General features: G+C 48.0%; 1 protein-coding gene across 1 annotated transcript in view; it reads left to right on the top strand.

The window, feature by feature from the left end:
- Window positions 1–3,417: 3,417 nt before the first annotated feature.
- PLEKHG5 (pleckstrin homology and RhoGEF domain containing G5) overlaps window positions 3,418–15,668 on the top strand; it is a gene marked incomplete at its 3' end in the record, with an annotated part of 419,430 nt that continues 407,179 nt past the window's right edge. Inside the window, exon 1 of the mRNA XM_082273293.1 lies at window positions 3,418–3,494. The remainder of the gene's footprint in view (window positions 3,495–15,668) is intronic.

Below are 15,668 nucleotides of genomic sequence, written 5' to 3'. Positions count from 1 at the left end.
TGTCTCCGATCACCAAGACAATTGGGTTGACCTCCTGCCTTGGGCTGAGTTTGCCAGGAACACGGCGGTGAACTCTTCCTCTGGGACGTCTCCCTTCATGGCCAACTATGGGTTCCAACCTGCCGTGTTACCGGAGGTATTCTCTCCCCAGGATATTCCGGCTGTGGAGGATCACCTTTCCGTCCTACGTGCTTCTTGGGTACAGATCCAGAAGTCCCTTGAGGTCTCTGCGCAGCGCCAGAGACTCCAGGCTGATCGCAGACGAGCGCCTGCTCCTTCCTACCAGGCCGGAGACCGTGTATGGTTGTCCACCCGCAACCTCAACCTTCGAGTGCCCACTCCCAAGCTGGCGCCTCGCTTTGTTGGTCCCTTCCGAGTGCTTCGCAGGGTAAACCCGGTAGCCTATGCCCTTGCGCTTCCTCCTGGCATGCGGATCTCCAACGTGTTTCATGTCTCCCTGTTGAAGCCTCTGGTGTGTAATCGTTTCACTTCCTCGGCCTCGTCCGGTCCGAGTGGGCAATCGTGAGGAGTATGAGGTGAGCAATATCCTGGACTCACGCCTGGTCCGCGGTCGGGTGCAGTTTTTGGTTCATTGGCGTGGTTATGGTCCAGAGGAGCGTTCCTGGGTTCCCTCCGCAGATGTCCATGCTCCTGCCTTGCTCCGAGCCTTCCACGCACGCTTCCCTCAGAAACCGTTCTTTACTCCGCGGAGGAGGGGCCCTTGAGGGGGAGGTACTGTCATGGTCTTACCTTCTTGCTGTTCTCCTTCGTTTGACATGTGCTGGCGGCCATCTTGGTTTCTGGGTTTCTTGTAGCCTCCCACCCTGCGGCTCCTCCTTCCCACTGGGAGGAGCTGGATGCCTAGCTCATATATATAGGAGGTCTGTGGCTTCAGTTCCCTGCTTGGTCCTCCTGTGTTCACATGCTACCAAGACTGCTGCTACTTCTGGTTCCTGTTCCTGGCTTCGTCTGACTACCCTGTTGGTTCCTGTTCCTGGCTTCGTCTGACTACCCTGTTGGTTCCTGATCCTGGCTTCGTCTGACTACCCTGTTGGTTCCTGATCCTGGCTTCGTCTGACTACCCTGTTGGTTCCTGATCCTGGCTTCGTCTGACTACCCTGTTGGTTCCTGATCCTGGCTTCGTCTGACTACCCTGCTGGTTCCTGATCCCTGGCTTCGCAAAGACTCTGCATCGGTTTCGCCATCAGTTTGGACTTTTGCTTTATAGCTTGTTTTTCAATAAAGCTGTCTTATTTTCACTTATCTGTTGTTGTACGTCTGGTTCATGGTTCCGTGACATAAATGCCGTTCGAAAGGGGTTCAGGGGTCAGGAATAGGTAAAGCACAGAGTACAGGAGTCAGGAGAAAGTAAAGCACAGAGTACAGGGGTCAGGAGTAAGCAAAGCACAGAGTGCAGGGGTCAGGAGAAGATAATGCACAGGGTACAGGGGTCAGGAGTAAGCAATGCACAGAGTGCAAGGGTCAGGAGTAAGCAATGCACAAAGTGCAGGGTTCAGGGGTACGTAATAAAGAGAGTGCAGGAGTCAGGAGTAAGCCACCCACAGAGTGCAGAGGCCAAGAGTAAGTAATGCACAGAGTGCAAGGGTCAGGAGAAAGTAGTGCACAGAGTGCAGGGGCCAGGAGTCAGTAATGCACAGAGTGCAAGGGTCAGGAGTTAGTAATGCACAGAATGCAGGGGTTGGGAGTAAGTAATGCAAAGAGTGCAGGAGTCAGGGGTACTTAACGAACAGAGTGCAAGGGTCAGGGGTAAGTAATGCACAGAGTGCAGGGGTCAAGAGTATGTAATGCACAGAGTGCAGGGGTCAGGAGTAAGTAATGCACAGAGTGCAGGGGTCAAGGGTACGTAATGCATAGAGTACAGGGGTCAGGAGTAAGTAATGTTCGGAGTACAGGGGCCAAGGGTACGTAATGCACAGAGTGCAGGGGTACTTAATGCATAGAGTACAGGGGTCGGGAGTAAGTAATGTTCAGAGTACAGGGGCCAAGGGTACGTAATGCACAGACTGCAGGGGTACGTAATGCACAGAGTGCAGGGGTCAGGGGTACGTAATGCACAGAGTGCAGGAGTCATGGGTATTTAACGAACAGAGTGCAGGGGTCAGGAGTAAGTAATGCACAGAGTGCAGGGGTCAAGGGTACGTAATGCACAGAGTGCAGGGGTCAGGAGTAAGTAATGCACAGAGTGCAGGGGTCAAGGGTACGTAATGCACTATGTGCAGGGGTCAGGGGTACGTAATGCATAGAGTACAGTGGTAAGGAGTAAGTAATGTTTGGAGTACAGGGGTCAAGGGTACATAATGCACAGAGTGCAGGAGTACGTAATGCACAGAGTGCAGGGGTCAGGGGTACATAATGTACAGGGGTCAGGGGTACGTAATGCACAGAGTACAGGGGTCAGGGGTACGTAATGCACAGAGTACAGGGGTCAGGGGTACGTATTGCACAGAGTACAGGGGTCAGGGGTACGTATTGCACAGAGTACAGGGGTCAGGGGTACGTAATGCACAGAGTACAGGGGTCAGGGGTACGTAATGCACAGAGTACAGGGGTCAGGGGTACGTAATGCACAGAGTACAGGGGTCAGGGGTACGTAATGCACAGAGTACAGGGGTCAGGGGTACGTAATGCACAGAGTACAGGGGTCAGGGGTACGTATTGCACAGAGTACAGGGGTCAGGGGTACGTAATGCACAGAGTACAGGGGTCAGGGGTACGTATTGCACAGAGTACAGGGGTCAGGGGTATGTAATTCACAGAGTGCAGGGGTCAGGGGTATTTAATGCACAGGGGTCAGGGGTACGTAATGCACAGAGTACAGGGGTCAGGGGTACGTAATGCACAGAGTGCAGGGGTCAGGGGTACGTAATGCACAGCTGGTAACCAATGTCAGTGTAGAAACAATGAATGTCGTCGGCACACCATGGATCCATATAACAGTCCAAACATTTATTAAAGTTATCATTTTACAATAAGTTCAATTGCAACAATTCAGGGTCATGTAGAACCTTCTTCTGTCATGGGATGTCATACAGGACTCCTGAAAAAGGTATTTTGTGGTGCTGAAAAGACTTACTGTAGTATGATCAGGTTAGTAGGTGCTCCGGGTACATAAATCTTACACAAGCAATCTACAACGCTCTCTATGGATTCCACTGATGTAGCAAAGAACTGTGCAGCAATGAGCAGCACTTTTTTCCCGCTTTATACAAAAGGTATGAACGTCCCTCCTTCATAGGAAGAGCATTTGGGGTGGGGGGTGGTAATAACAGCCAATTGGGTCAGGTTATCAACTGAAACCTTGCCATGGGCAACATCATTTCTCTTCTGACCCAGTTTTATAGGTGGGAATCTGAACAGTTCTATTCTGTAAAATAATTTGCATAATTCTATTTGTAGATGAACGGGCAGCGACCGAGGAGAAGGTTCTGGTGTGTGAGAGCTCAGACTGCATCGATAAAAGACGAGCGGTTAAGGTAGGTGCCTCCAATCAGATTGGATTGCTGGATTAACAATCTCTTTTGGACCATTTTGCCTCTGTGCAATGCTGTGCTGTGGGTCCTGTAATAAAGACCGCTCACTGCTGCCCTCTCTCCTTCTGCAGGGGGACTGGTCTAGTCTCCGCCCCTTCCTGTAGTTTTCTGTACTGATTGGAGTCTGCTTGGCCCCTCCCACTGCCCTGCTTTCTCTCCTTGTGCAGGGTGACTGGTCTTGTCTCCGCCCCTTCCTCTAGTTTTCTGTAGGGGTTGGATCCTGTTTGGCACCTCCCACTGCTCTGCTCTCTCTCCATGTGCAGGGTGACTGGTCTTGTCTCCTCCCACCTCCCGTAGTTTTCTGCAGGCAGCCTGTAGTGGGTGGAGCCTGCTAGCCCCCCCCCCCCCCCCCAAAGCTCTGCTCTCTGCACAGGCTGTGTACAGCACAGTGATGAAGTCACAAGAAAATATATTTGTTTGCAAAGGCATTTGGTGCACACAATGTGGATTTGTATTGTTTGTGGCAACAATTGGTTGTTGGTTATTATTTGCATTTTATAGATACATTTATTGGATGCTGGATGTTATGTGATTATACTGCATGCTGAGTGCGATCAGTTACTTATCAGTAATTATTATATCTTGGATATCACACAGTTGCTGGCCAGGTTTAACATACAGTGCTCCAAAAAAATAAAGGAACACTTTGAAAGCACATCAGGTCTCAATGGGGAAAAATATCATGCTGGATATCTATACTGGTATGGACTGGGTAATGTGTTAGGATCTATACTGGTATGGTCTGGGTAATGTGTTAGGATCTATACTGGTATGGACTGGGTGATGTGTTAGGATCTATACTGGTATGGACTGGGTGATGTGTTAGGATCTATACTGGTATGGACCAGGGTAATGTGTTTGGATCTATACTGGTATGGACTGGGTAATGTGTTAGGATCTATACTGGTATGGACTGGGTAATGTGTTAGGATCTATACTGGTATGGACTGGGTAATGTGTTAGGATCTATACTGGTATGGACTGGGTAATGTGTTAGGATCTATACTGATATGGACCGGGTAATGTGTTAGGATCTATACTGGTATGGACTGGGTAATGTGTTAGGATCTATACTGGTATGGACTGGGTAATGTGTTAGGATCTATACTGGTATGGACTGGGTAATGTGTTAGGATCTATACTGATATGGACCGGGTAATGTGTTAGGATCTATACTGGTATGGACTGGGTAATGTGTTAGGATCTATACTGGTATGGACTGGGTAATGTGTTAGGATCTATACTGGTATGGACTGGGTAATATGTTAGGATCTATACTGGTATGGACTGGGTAATGTGTTAGGATCTATACTGATATGGACCGGGTAATGTGTTAGGATCTATACTGGTATGGACTGGGTAATGTGTTAGGATCTATACTGGTATGGACTGGGTAATGTGTTAGGATCTATACTGGTATGGACTGGGTAATATGTTAGGATCTATACTGGTAGGGACTGGGTAATGTGTTAGGATCTATACTGGTATGGACTGGGTAATGTGTTAGGATCTATACTGGTATGGACTGGGTAATGTGTTAGGATCTATACTGGTATGGACTGGGTAATGTGTTAGGATCTATACTGGTATGGGCTGGGTAATGTGTTAGGATCTATACTGGTATGGACTGGGTAATGTGTTAGGAAGGAAAGGATGACACATCATTTGATGGAAATGAAAATGATCACCCTACAGAGGGCTGGATTCAAAGACACCCCGAAAATCAAAGTGAAAAAATGATGCAGCAGGCTAGTCCATTTGGTTGAAGCTTCATTGCAGCAACTCAGAATGGTCCTCAGTAGTTTGTATGACCCCAACGTGCTTGTATGCATGCCTGATCCTAGTGAGATGATGGATGGTGTCCTGGGGTATTTCCTCCAAGATCTGGACCAGGGCATCACTGAGCTCCTGAACAGACTGAGGTGCAACCTGGCGGCGACGGATGGACCGAAACATAATGTCCCAGAGGTGTTCTATTGGATTTAGGTCAGGTGAGTGTTGGGGCCATTCAATGGTATCAATTCTTTCATCTTCCAGGAACTGACTGCATACTGTCGCCACATGAGGCTGGGCATTGTCGTGCACCAAGAGGAACCCAGGACCCACTGCATCAGTGTAGGGTCTGACAATGGGTCCAAGGATTTCATCCCGATACCTAATGGCAGTCAGGGTGCCATTGTCTAGCCTGTAGAGGTCTGTGCGTCCCTCCATGGATATGCCTCCCCAGACCATCACTGACCCACCACCAAACCGGTCATGCTGAACGATGTTACAGGCAGCATAATGTTCTCCACGGCTTCTCCAGACCCTTTCATGTCTGTCACATGTGCTCAGGGTGAACTCTGCTCCCATCTGTGAAAAGCACAGGGTGCCAGTGGTGGACCTGCCAATTCTGGTGTTCAATAGCAAATGCCAATCGAGCTCCACAGTGCCGGGCAGTGAGCACAGGGCCCACTAGAGGACGTCGGGCCCTCAGGCCACCCTCATGAAGTCTGTTTCTGATTGTTTGGTGAGAGACATTCACACCAGTGGCCTGCTGGGGGTCATTTTGCAAGGCTCTATGGACCTCAAGTCGCATCAAAGTTGGACTAAAGTAATGCAGGGACTATTTTTGAAGTCATACAGATATGAACAGCACTCATGGGGTATGACTTGTTATGCGATTTTGCAGTCCCAAGTCAAAGGACAAGGTGCACAAGTGTGAAAGGGGCCTTAATTATTGAAATTACAGTTAACTAGTTTAAAAGAAAACATTTCAAGTATGTACAGTATTCTTAAAGCCCATCTCCAGGCAAAAAAAGACAGACCGATCCTGTGCGGGGAGGATCGATAGATCAGGTAAGTATATCTAGCGCTGTCCTCTCCCCTAGAATAAAAAGAGTAGTTAGCCCATGCAGTACAGGCACAGCCCCACTGCACAGGGAAAAATATTTGCCTAGAGCTCAACTTTAAAGGGTAACTCCTCTTTTGGGGAAAAAAAAAGCAAAGAGGGGTGCCAGCAACAGGAAAGAAGAGATCTTCAGGTCAGTGTGAAGCAATACACCGGGCATAATAGTATAGGGCTGCTTTCACACTGATGTGCTGTGGTTGACCCACGCTACGGGTGCAGGGCAGTGTACTTGCAGCTTTCCTGCGGGTCTGTCGTGCTTAGCCATAGATTTCTATTATATCCTACGGGTTTGCTGTGCTTAGCCATAGACTTCTATTATATCCTATGGGATTGCTGCGCTTAGCTATAAACTTCTACTATATTCTGTGGGCTGCACGTAGCCATAGACTTCTATTATATCCTGCAGGTGTGCTGCGTGTATCCATAGACTTCTATTATATCCTGCGGGTGTCCTGTGTGTAGCCATAGACTTCTATTATATCCTGCGGGTTTGCTGCACTTAGCCATAGACTTCTATTATATCCTGCGGGTTTGCTGCACTTACCCAAAGACTTCTATTATATCCTGTGGGTTTGCTGCACTTACCCAAAGACTTCTATTATATCCTGTGGGTTTGCTGCACGTAGCCATGTACTTTTATTATATCCTGCGGGTGTCCTGCGTGTTGCCATAGACTTCTATTATATCCTGCGGGTGTCCTGCGTGTAGCCATAGACTTCTATTATAACCTACAGGTTTGCTGCACGTAGCCATAGACTTCTGTTATATCCTGCGGGTGTCCTGCGGGTAGCTATAGACTTCTATTATATCCTGCAGATTTGCTGCGTGTAGCCATAGACTTCTGTTATATCCTGCGGGTGTGCTGCGTGTAGCCATAGACTTCTATTATATCCTGCAGGTTTGCTGCATGTAGCCATAGACTTCTATTATATCCTGCGGGTGTCCTGCGTCTAGCCATAGACTTCTATTATATCCTGCAGGTTTGCTGCATGTAGCCATAGACTTCTATTATATCCTGCGGGTGTCCTGCGTCTAGCCATAGACTTCTATTATATCCTGCGGGTGTTCTGCGTGTAGCCATAGACTTCTATCATGTCCTGCGGATTTGCTGCGCTTAGCCGTAGACTTCTATTATCCCTGCAGTTTTGCTGCACGTAGCCATAGACTTCTATTATATCCTGCGGGTGTCCTGCCTGTAGCCATAGACTTCTATTGTATCCTACGGGTGTCCTGCGTTTAGCCATAGACTTCTCTCATATGCTGCGGGTTTGGCATATTTTCTGAATTCGGGAGTTATGGTGCGCTTTCAGAAAGTGCAACACACCTGCAGGATATAATAGAAGTCTATGGCAAAGCGCAGCTAACACAAGAAAGTTGCAGATGCACTGCATTGTACCCACAGTGCAGGTAAGTCGCAGCACATCAGTGTAAAAGCAGCCCCATAGGGGGCTCAGAACAGTAAGCTTTCATTTACATTTGTAGTTTGGCAGTGGTAATTCCCCATGGTTAAGGAGTGTTTTTACCACCCCCTGCCCCAACTGCTCCCCCTATAGCTGCAGTGGCCAGGGGTGTACACATGTCAGCCACAGCAGGAGTTATATGCCCTGCCATGGTTGATGGGTGTGACACCTGCCAAGCATGACATACTCAAGTGAATGCTAATGCAAATGCCCTGCATCCATCCTTGTGCAATAAAGCAAACAAGGGGTTAAAGCAGGTAGCATTGTGTTGCTTTCTCACCAACTGCTTTAACCCCTTGGACCCCATAGAAACAAGCAGCTGTGGGGCGTTTGCCGAGTAGCCCTATTTATTTGAATGGGTCCCGTTTGGCAGGCAGTAGCACCCACCAAAAGCAACAGGGGGCTTAATTCCTGCTGCAGCATGTGTACACCTTTGGCTGCTGGCCTTAGCAGCTAAAGGGGGTAGGGATTGGGGGGCGATAAATCTGTGAATCAACCGCAGGGTTTTACCAGACCCCATTTTTGTGTGAACGAGCCCCAAGGGTGCCGCTGCCAAATGCAACTAAGGGCTCATTCATAAGTGCAGCAGGCACTGCTGCTCCACTGAAAAGTAATCCAAGTGTGTCTGACAGGTGGTGAGGAGGCGATATGTTGCCTCCTCACCACCTGATTTAAACCCATGATTGCCATGCAATGCACGCGATTGGTGGGTGGAACCAAGAACGTTGCTCGGAGGTGGGTAGGGCACGGAGACAAGGGACGCTTCTTGGAGGTGGTTAGGGGGTGGAACCAAGGGATGGTGCTTGGAGGTGGGTAGGGGATGGAAGCAATGGATGTTGCTTGGAGTTGGGTGGGGCGCTGCTTGGAGGTGGGTAGGGGGTGGAACCATGGGACGGTGCTTGGAGGTGGATAGGGGGTGCTACCAAGGATGTTGCTTGGAGGTGGGTAGGGCACGGATACAAGGGATGCTTCTTGGAGGTGAGTAGGGGGTGGAACCAAGGGATGGTGCTTGGAGGTGGGTAGGGTGCGGAGACAAGGGATGTTGCTTGGAGGTGGGTAGGGGGTGGAACCAACGGACAGTGCTTGGATGTGGGTAGACGGTGGAACCAAGAATGTTGCTTGGAGGTGGGTAGGGCGTGGAGACAAGGGACGCTTCTTGGAGGTGGGTGGGGGTGGAACCAAGGGATGTTGCTTGGAGGTGGGTGGGGCGCGGAGACAAGGGACGCTGCTTGGAGGTGGGTAGGTGGTAGAACCAAGGGACAGTGCTTGGAGGTGGGTAGGTGGTAGAACCAAGGGACAGTGCTTGGAGGTGGGTAGGTGGTGGAACCAAGGGACAGTGCTTGGAGGTGGGTAGAGGGGGGAACCAAGGATGTTGCTTGGAGGTGGATAGGGCGCGGAGACAAGGGACGCTTCTTGGAGGTGGGTAGGGGGTGGAACCAAGGGACGGTGCTTCTAGGTGGGTAGGGGTGGAACCAAGGAACGGTGCTCGGAGGTAGGTAGGGCACGGAGACAAAGGGGGTATCGGAAGGGTAGAGTCCCTGCACCTATTCTCTGAGAAAAAAAGCCCGGTGAAAATTATATTACATGGCAAATTAGATGTGTTGATAATGTTGAATAATATACGACTATTGTCAGACTTGTAAAAAAAAAAGTTTCCATATTACATTCTGTTATTGGACATTATTGGGTATTTTACATACTGCTTTCTCTATTGAGGTCTGTAGTTACTTAGTGAAGTGTACTGCTGAGGAGGAGAGAGAATGAAATGGAGCTCCAACTGCTGCTGCAGCCGTGCTCTTTGCTGAATGCGATGGCTCCCGCTGATACTTTGGTTGTGATTTTGGTTTTTCCTCCACTTAAGCTCCGATCTTCGTGCTTACCTTCGGGATGTCTCAGCTCTGCTAATCTGGGGGACCGCCCTCATAGGAAGTACTCACCATTCTAAGCTCCATTTGAATGATCGGCGGTGGTTTCTGCTGTGAAATTTATCACTTGGGAACCGAAATGCAAATGCAGCGACATTGACAAACGAGCCGTCTGTCTGAGGTCACCCTCTTATGTCATTTTGCATATTTTAAGCAAACTTAAAGCGAAAAGGTGGTTTAGTTGAGGTGGGGGAAAAATATCGCCTTTGGTTAACTATATGCATATACAGTGACTTGAAAAAGTATTCACACCCCTAGAAATTTTCCACATTTTGTCATGTTACATCCAAAAATGTAAATGTGTTTTATTGGGATTTTATGCAATAGACTGACACAAAGTGGCACATAATTGTGAAGTGGGAGGAAAATGATAAATGGTTTTCAACATTTATTTGCAAATAAATCTGTGAAAAGTGTGGCTGCATTTGTATTCACCCCCCGGAGTCAATACTTTGTAGAACCGCCTTTCCCTGCAATTACAGCTGCAAGTCTTTTTGGGGATGTCTCTACCAGCTTTGCACATCTAGAGAGGACATTTCTGCCCATTCTTCTTTGTAAAATTGCTCAAGCTCTGTCAGATTGGATGGAGAGCGTCTGTGAACAGCACAGTCTTTCAAGTCTTGCCACAGATTCTCCATTGGATTTAGGTCTGGACTGTGACTGGGCCATTCTAACTCATGAATATGCTTTGATATAAACCATTCTATTGTAGCTCTGGCTGGATGTTTCGGGTCGTTGTCCTGCTGGAAGGTGAACCTCCGCCCAGTCTCAAGTCTTTTGCAGACTCTAACAGGTTTTCTTCTAAGATTGCCCTGTATTTGGCTCCATCCATCTTCCCATCAACTCTGACCAGCTTCCCTGTTCCTGCTGAAGAAAAGCGTGGTGTGTTCAGAGTGATGTGCAGTGTTAGTTTTTTCTCCACACATAGTGTTTTGCTTTTAGGCCAAAAAGTTCAATTTTGGTCTCATCTGAGCAGAGCTCCTTCTTCCACATGTTTGCTGTGTCCCCCACATGGCTTCTCACAAACTGCAAACAGGACTTCTTATGGATTTCTTTCACCAATGGTTTTCTTCTTCTCACTCTTCCATAAAGGGCAGAGTTGTGGAGCGCACGACTAATAGTTGTCCTATGGACAGATTCTCCCACCTGAGCTGTGGATCTCTGCAGCTCCTCCAGAGTTTCCATGGGCCTCTTGGCTGCTTCTCTGATGAATGCTCTCCTTGCCCTGGCGGTCAGTTTAGGTGGACGGCCATGTCTTGGTAGGGGCCCGGCGGGTCAGTTTAGGTGGACGGCCATGTCTTGGTAGGGTTGCAGTTGTGCCATACTCTTTCCATTTTCCCATGATGGATTGAACAGTCCTCTGTAAGATGTTCAAAGCTTGGGAGATTTTTTTACAACCTAACCCTGCTTTAAACTTCTCCACAACTTTATCCCTGACCTGTCTGCTGTGTTCCTGGGCCTTCATGATGCTGTTTGCTCACTAAGGTTCTCTAACAAACCTCTGAGGGCTTCACAGAACAGCTGTATTTATACTGAGATTAAATTACACACAGGTGGACTCTATTTACTAATTAGGTGACTTCTGAAGGCAATTGGTTCCACTAGATTTTAGTTAGGGGTATCAGAATCTGGTTTGGAATTTGGGGGGGACCCCATGCCGTTTTTATTCCCATTTTGGCTTGGCCCCCCTCAAGATCCTCAGAGCAAAAGTCACATCATCCTGATCCAACTTGTGATGGAAGTTGCCCATTCAAATCAATGGGCTGAAAGCCGTTTCAAAGATGGCTCCTAGGTAACCATTGATTTTGAATGGAGGCAGAAAAAACGCTGCCAAAAGCCAACGTGGCCAAACCTGCAATAACGCCAATGGGAAAAGCTACTAAAAGCGTGTTTTTACAGCTGCTTTTTTCCTGGCGTTAGAAGTGGCTCTGCAGCTCGTTTTTTTTCTGATGCCCTCTGTGCATGGGGCCTTAGAGAGAGCTGAAAACAATAATGTTGATTTACTAAAGGCAAATAGACTGTGCACTTTGCAAAAGTGCAGTTGCTCCAGAGCTTAATAAATGAGAGGAAGCTTCATTTTGCAAAGAATACCCAATCACATGCAAAGAAAAAAAAAAAAAATCAGAATGTTTGCTTGCACATGATTGGATGATGGAAGTCAGCAGAGCTTCTGCTCATTTACTAAACTCTGGAGCAATTTCTTTTTTTGCAAAGCGCACAGTCTATCTGCCTTTAGTAAATCAACCCCATTGCATCTAATAAGGAAGCAGCCCAGGAAGACAGAGAACAGGAAGCAACTAGCTGAGAAGATTTCTGGCAGGATCAGCAGGTATTATTTGAAACAGATATAAGGACAATTTTTTTAACCACTTGCCGACTGCCGTCTGTATATTTACTGCGGCAGTCAGCCGCTCAAACCGACGTAGGGCTACGTCGCTCGCCCAGGAGCCTGTAGGGGGCGAGCGCGTGCCGCCGGAGGCGCACTCCCGCCCCCGCTCGTTCACGGGCATCCCCGCGTGAGTGACTGGCGGCTCCGATGTCCCCCGGTCACTCGCGATCTCCCGCTGGAGAGGGAGAAAGGCAAACGGCTGATGTAAACAAAGCCGCCTGTCATTCTCCCTGGTGTAACTGCAGAGACTATACGATCCTGCTATGTAGGATCGCATGTCTCTGTGGTTACATCACTAGCCATGCCCCCCCACAGTTAGAAACACGCCCCTAGGGATACATTTAACCCCTTGATCACCAATAAAGTTAACCCCTTCCCTGCCAGTGTCATTTTTACAGTAACAGTGCATATTTATAGCGCTGATTATTGTAATAATGTCACTGGTACCCCCCAAAGTGTCAAAAATGTCAGTCAAGGGTCCGATCTTTCCGCCGCAATGTCGCAGTCCCACTAAAAGTAGCAGATCGCCGCCATTACTAGTTAAAAAAAAACAATAAAAATGACATAAATCTTTCCCTTAGTTAATAAACGCAATTACTTTTGGGCAAACCAATAACCAATAACCAAAAATATGTAGCAGAAAACAAATTGGCCTAAAATGTTAAAAAATTTAGATTTTTACATTTTTCTTGAGGGGGGGGGGGGATTTCATATAAAAAATTTGAAAAATATTGTTATTTTTTCAAAATTTACGCTCTTTTTTTGTTTATAGCGCAAAAAATAAAAAATCGCACAGGTGATCAAATACCACCAAAAGAAAGCTCTGTTTGTGGGAAAAAAAGGACGTAAATTTTGTTTGGGCACGGCGTCGCACGACCGCGCAATTGTCCGTTAAATTCATGCCGAATCGCAAAATAAGGCCTGGTCATTGAGCAGCCAAATCCTCCGGGGCTTAAGTGGTTAACATAGAATAAAAATAAATTATTTGTTAGGGGTTACATACCCTCTAGTCACATGCAGTGACCATCATATAATATTTTTCACTATAGTTGTCCTTTAACTGCTATTTTGCAGCTGTTGTAAGATGTAGAGAAACATGATGATGTCTCATCCAACACCATTTATTCTTAATATAAGTGTGACTCTTTGTAGAAGGCTTGGATCACCTCATTGTAGAATACGAGGGCCACCGCCATGGAGGCCACATTTAACCCCTGCACACCTGGTCGCATGCCAGCACATAATTGGCTGAGCGTCTAGATTACATCCATGTTACAATTAAACTTCACAGACCTGACAGGGACTTGTCCTAATCCACTTGATCCGTATTGCCAGGCTTAGTGGATTTGTTTCACATTATCTCTCTGGGGATCACCGACGTGTTGTTTCTGGAACAGGAAAATCAGCACACAAAGGCGGCCTATGAAAGGTACGGATCTCAGGAATTTTCCTTTTATTTATTTTTATTCTGCTTTTGTTTCGCAATTTGCTGCAATACTGATGACCAGCTTTGGAGGGTTGATGTCCCTGATGAACTTTCAGTAGTCCTGATGGGTGAGAGGGGGCTATTTACCTTGACAGGTGGGAGGGGGCTATTCACTCTGACAGGTGGGAGGGGGCTATTTACCTTGACAGGTGGGAGGGGGCTATTCACTCTGACAGGTAGGAGGGGGCTATTTACCTTGGCAGGTGGGAGGGGGCTATTTACCTTGACAGGTGGGAGGGGGCTATTCACTCTGACAGGTGGGAGGGGGCTATTCACTCTGACAGGTGGGAGGGGGCTATTCACTCTGACAGGTGGGAGGGGGCTATTCACTCTGACAGGTGGGAGGGGGCTATTCACTCTGACAGGTGGGAGGGGGCTATTCACTCGATAGGTGGGAGGGGGCTATTTACCTTAATAGGTGGGATGGGGGCAAATTACATTGACAGGTGGGAGGGGGCTATTTACCTTAACAGGTGTAAGTAGCTATTCACTCTGACAGGTGGGACGGAGCTATTTACTTTGACAGGTGGGAGGGGGCTATTTACCTTGACAGGTGAGAAGGGGCTATTTACCTTGACATGTGGGAGGGGGCTATTTTACCTTGACATGTGGGAGGGGGCTATTTACCTTGATAGGTGGGAGGGGGCTTTTTACCTTGACATGTGGGGGGAGGCTATTTACCTTGACAAGTGGGAGGGGGCTATTAACCTTGACATGTGGGAGGGGGCTATTTACCTTGACAGGTGGGAGGGGGCTTTTTACCTTGACAGGGGGGAGGGGGCTTTTTACCTTGACATGTGGGGGGAGGCTATTTACCTTTACATGTGGGGGGGGGGCTATTTACCTTGACATGTGGGGGGCTATTTACCTTGACAGGTGAGAGGGGGGCTATCTACCTTGACAGTTGGGAGGGGGCTATTTACCTTGACAGGTGGGAGGGGGCTTTTTACCTTGACAGGGGGGAGGGGGCTTTTTACCTTGACATGTGGGGGGAGGCTATTTACCTTTACATGTGGGGGGGGGGCTATTTACCTTGACATGTGGGGGGCTATTTACCTTGACAGGTGAGAGGGGGGCTATCTACCTTGACAGTTGGGAGGGAGCTATTTACCTTGACAGGTGGGAGGGGGCTTTTTACCTTGACAGGGGGGAGGGGGCTTTTTACCTTGACATGTGGGGGGAGGCTATTTACCTTTACATGTGGGGGGGGGGGCTATTTACCTTGACATGTGGGGGGCTATTTACCTTGACAGGTGAGAGGGGGCTATCTACCTTGACAGTTGGGAGGGGGCTATTTACCTTGAGACGTGAGGGGGGCTATTTACCTTTATAGATGGGAGGGGGCTGTTTACCTTGACATGGGGGAGGGGGCTATTTACCTTGACAGGTGGGAGGAGGCTATTTATCTTGACAGGTGGGAGGGGGCTAGTTACCTTGACAGGTCGGAGGGGAGCTGTTTACCTACACATGTGGGAGAGGGCTATATACTTTGACAGTTGAGGAGGGGGCTATTTATCTTGACAGGTTTGAGGGGGTTATTTACCTTAAGAGGGGGTTATTTACCTTAAGAGGGGGCTATTTACTTTGACAGGAGGGAGGGGGGATTTTTACCAAATAGATCGCTGGTAGAAATAGTAACATTGAAATTTTGTGCCAGAGAGAGACTTAGAGAATCTAGATTTGCGTTGCCGAATGCAGAAAATGCATGCGCTTGTTGTTGTCTGCATGCGGTTGGGTACATTGTTACTGCATTTGAAGGGCAGGTTGATACATTGTATTGTGTTTTTTACTGAATTCAGTTTAGTGTATTTAATGCTGGCTATAAGTACGTCAATCTTTCTTGCAAGCTGCTGGTTAATTCCATTGAGTCCAATGAATAGGTGACCCATCCCTGGCATCTCTATTCAGGTATTGCATGACATATCACATCACTGAAATGATGACTTTAATGTTGGTTTACAGTAAAC

Source organism: Pelophylax lessonae, assembly GCF_965119305.1.
Source record: "Pelophylax lessonae genome assembly, chromosome: 12".
NCBI lineage: Eukaryota > Metazoa > Chordata > Amphibia > Anura > Ranidae > Pelophylax > Pelophylax lessonae.
This window is presented reverse-complemented; position numbering and strand designations above follow the sequence as displayed.